Source organism: Salvelinus sp. IW2-2015, linkage group LG5 (genome assembly GCF_002910315.2).
Source record: "Salvelinus sp. IW2-2015 linkage group LG5, ASM291031v2, whole genome shotgun sequence".
Lineage (NCBI taxonomy): Eukaryota > Metazoa > Chordata > Actinopteri > Salmoniformes > Salmonidae > Salvelinus > Salvelinus sp. IW2-2015.
The window spans coordinates 2,391,653-2,396,465 of NC_036844.1; positions in this window are offsets into that span (position 1 = coordinate 2,391,653).

Here is a 4,813-nt window from a genome sequence, read left to right on the forward strand (position 1 = left end):
TAGTAGTAGTAGTAGTAAGAAGCTAGCTGCATGCTCAGCCAGGCCAGAAGCAGCTTATCAAGTCACTGACGAGTGATGACGTGTGTGCTTTGCGTACTGTTTTTTGCAACTTTCTCACTATCTATTACCAGAGTGTGTGTCTGACAGTGTTTCATAGGTAATCATGTTTACAAAACAGCGTCAGGTCATCAAAACACACAAGATGCTCCGAATGGGTTTTGAAAAATGGACAAGTTGCAGGTGAGATACAAAAATATCTCATTTTGCCCCAAAAAGTGGCAAGCCTTGAGTGATTGACACTATCAAACAAGTGGCCACTTCATTAAAGGCGTTAGGGCCAAGGGTTATTTCAACATAACATTGGCGACGTCTGAGGTGCTGCATAATGGCCTCACTGTCTGGAGGTTCTGGCTGCTATGATTGGAAAGAGAGAGCACAATCATCACAGCTGCTTCTCTCGTGTTAGTGGGCTTGATCATAATCCACACCCAATTCCTCCAGTAAGTTTGTGATGAACTCACTAACAAAACTCAGTTTTGAACGAGACTGACTTCATGAACAAAATTATCATATTTGACACTAGAATGAATGTTTCTGCCTCATATCGATGGACATAGGCTGTTTAAAACCAGAGAAGTTGGTTCTAAGGGGCAATTGACCTTTAACCTTAAGTGCTTAGAATAGCCAATTAGATTTCCGCCAACACATTTAATTTGTTTGGCTTTTTTGAAGGCCTCAGGGTCAACTTGAGGGTTAACTAGTGCATTCTGGAAATGTAAATATTTCCCCATATAGGCGATTCATTAAATATAATAACTTTCAATATTCGCATCCAGGTTTTGTTTTCCTTGATCATTAATTTTAAGAGTTTGTTCTGAAAACCAATTGTTTCAACAATATTTCATATGCATGTATTTAATGAAGTTTGATGTTTTGTGTACAAGATGTACACTGATTGTACAAAACATTAGTAACACCTGTTCTTTCCATGACATAGACTGACCAGGTGAATCCAGTGTGAAAGCTATGATCCCGTATTGATGTCACCTGTTAAATCCACTTAAATCACTGTAGATGAAGGGGAGAAGACCGGTTAAATAAGATTTTTAAGCTTTGAGACAATTGTGACATGGATTGTGTATGTGTGCCATTCAGCGGGTGAATGGGCAAGGCAAAAGATTTAAAGTTCCTTTGAACGGGTATTGTAGTAGGTGCCAGACGCCACGGTTTGAGTGTGTCAAGAACTGCAACGCTGCTGGGTTTTTCATGCTCAACAGTTTCCCGTAGATATCAAGAATGGTCCTTCACCCAAAGACATCCAGCCAACTTGACACAACTGTGGAAGCATTGGAGTTAACATGGGTCAGCATCCCTGTGTAACGCTTTCGACACCTTGTAGTCAATGCCCCGCTAAATTTAGGCTGTTCTGAGGGCGCAACTCAATATTAGGAAGGTTTTTATTTTTCTATTTCTTTATTTTTTTTGACCTTTTATTTAACTAGGCAAGTCAGTTAAGAACACATTCTTTATTTCAATGACGGCCTAGGACGGGTGGTTAACTGCCTCGTTCAGGGGCAGAACGACAGATTTTTACCTTGTCAGCTCGGGGATTCGTTTTTGCAACCTTCTGGTTACTAGTCCAACGCTCTAACCACCTGCCTTACATTGCACTCCACGAGGAGCCTGCGTGGCAGGCTGACTACCTGTTACGCGAAGGCAGCAAGAAGCCAAGGTAAGTTGCTAGCTAGCATTAAACGTATCTTATAATAAAACAATCAGTCTTAATATAATCACTAGTTAACTACACATGGTTGATGATATTACTAGTTTATCTAGCGTGTCCTGCGTTGCATATAATCGATACGGTGCTGTTAATTTCTCATTGAATCACAGCCTACTTCGACAAACGGGTGATGATTTAACAAGCACATTTGCGAAAAAAGCACTGTCGTTGCACCAATGTGTACCTAACCATAAACATCAATGCCTTTCTTTAAAAAGTATATATTTTTAGACCTGCATATTTAGTTAATATTGCCTGCTAACATGAATTTCTTATAACTAGGGAAATTGTCACTTCTCTTACGTTCCGTGCAAGCAGACAGGGTATTTGGGCAGTTTGGGCCGCCTGGCTCATTGCGAACTGTGTGAAGTCCATTTATTCCTAACAAAGGCCGTAATTAATTTGCCAGAATTGTACATAATTATGACATAACATTGAAGGTTGTACAATGTAACAGCAATATTTAGACTTAGCGATGCCATCCGTTAGATAAAATCCGGAGCGGTTCCGTATTTCACTGAAAGAATAAACTTTTTATTTTCGAAATGATAGTTTCCGGATTTGACCATATTAATGACCTAAGGCTGTGTGCTATTATGTTATAATTAAGTCTATGATTTGATATTTGATAGAGCAGTCTGACTGAGCAGGAGCAGGCTCGTAAGCATTCATTCAAACAGCATTTTGTGCTTTTTCCAGCAGCTCTTCGCAATGCTACAAGCATTGCGCTGTTTATGACTTCAAGCCTATCAACTCCCGAGATTAGGCTGGTGTAACGATGTGAAATGTCTAGCTAGTTAGCGGGGTGCGCGCTAATAGCATTTCAAAACGTCACTCGCTCTGAGACTTGGAGTAGTTGTTTCCCCTTGCTCTGCAAGGGCCGCGGCTTTTGTGGAGGAGATGGTAACGATGCTTCGAGGGTGGCTGTTGTCGATGTGTTCCTGGTTCGAGCCCATGTAGGGGCGAGGAGAGGGACGGAAGCTATACTGTTACACTGGCAATACTAAAGTGTCTATAAGAACATCCAATAGTCAAAGGTATATGAAATACAAAGGGTATAGAGAGAAATAGTACTATAATTCCTATAATGAACTAAATGACTACAACCTAAAACTTCTTACCTGGGAATATTGAAGACTCATGTTAAAAGGAACCACCAGCTTTCATATGTTCTCATGTTCTGAGCCAGGAACTTAAACGTTAGCTTTTTTACATGGCACATATTGCACTTTTACTTTCTTCTCCAACACTTTGTTTTTGCATTATTTAAACCAAATTGAACATGTTTCATTAATTATTTGAGGCTAAATTGATTTGATTGATGTATTATATTAAGTTAAAATAAAAGTGTTCATTCAGTATTGTTGTAATTGTCATTATTACAAATAAATAAATACATTTWWAAAAAAGAATCGGCCGATTAAACGGCATTAGCTTTTTTTTGGTCTTCCAATAATCGGTATCGGTATCGGGGTTGAAAAATSATAATCGGTTGACCTCTACACTGTATGCACGGTCTATTTTCAAACATCCCAAATCGGCGCCTATTTCTAGTGATCAGTCTGCGCACAGACTACCCCTTCTCTCTCAATTCAATTCAATTGCCTCTCCACCTCTCTCTCTCTCTCTCTCCATCTACCGCCCCCCCCTCTCTCTCTACCTCCACCTCTCTCTGTCTCTCTTTAATCTCCATGTCTTTGGCTTGATTAACTCTCTGTCTGTTTAACCTTATCTGCTGGGTTGGGGGCTGGAGGGAGAGAGGGAGGAAGAGGGAGACGGACTGCAGTCCATCAGTACGCCACATACTCACATATCTCGGAGGCTACAGACCAGGCTACAGACCAGCGGCTCAACAGCCCGACCACAACCACTCCTACAGTCCTCCATCACAGACACTCACAGAGAAGGCACACACGCTCGCACYCACACACACACACACATACCACTGAATTATACAGTAGGTCAGAGAGAGAGAGGAAAAGAGTTGTGGGTGGGGTGTGTGGTGAGTAGGGAAGAGGAGAGGGTTGTGGGGGAGGGAGACAGGAAAGGAAGAGAGAGTAGGAGGGCCAGAGAGATGGAGAGTTTAAACATGCACAGAGTGAGTGGAAGAGAAATAGAAAAAGAGATATATAAACAGAAAGTGAGAGAGAGAAACAGAGACATGGGATGGAATGGAGAGAGGGAAGGAAATGCGAGAGAGATGGACCACAGGAAACAGGGGGGTTACAGTGCCTATAATAAGTATTCACCCCCCTTGGATTCATTCACATTTTATTGTGTTGAAGTGTGATTCAAATGGATTTAATTGAGATTTACATTTAATCAGATGCTATTCTGCCAGWGGCAGAGGGCGGAAATACTCATAACACCGGAATTACACATCAAACATTTACACACACACACGTGAAGACACACACACAGGTGAAATGTGAGACTTGGTCAATCTGATACACCAAGAGAAGTCTGCATCTATCGCTCTACTGTAATTGCTCTGCAGCTCAAGACCACACACACACAACACCACAAACACACAACATCACAAAGAGTMCTGGAATGTGAAGCTCAGGTTACAGCTCTGAGGTCATCCATTTTGCATGAGCAGAAAACCACAGCGGTGACATAGTACATCCTGGGAAAATACCCACACATTCCCAACTACTTATTGGAGGAAAGCATTGACTGTCCTCTCTGAGTTAATTTGGTGTTTTCTATAAGTGTGCGTTCTCACCTATTTTAGTGTGTGTCGCTATGTTCCCACCCTGAAATGAAACTCTAATAGGCTGACCACACCGCTCYCGTCMCGTGCGRGAGCGTTGCAAAATAAATTTAGAAATCTATGTTATTCAATTATTGCACCCACACTGCTCGCYKGCGTCAACAAGCYTCTGCATTGCCAAGGGCTAAAATAGAACTCCTTTCTATTTCTGATGCAGATCGCGCTGCAAGTCCTGCCTCTCCCATCTCCTCATTGGTTTATAGAAGCAGGTACCCACGTGCCATCTCCTGGTTATACCCACGTGGGTGATTGAA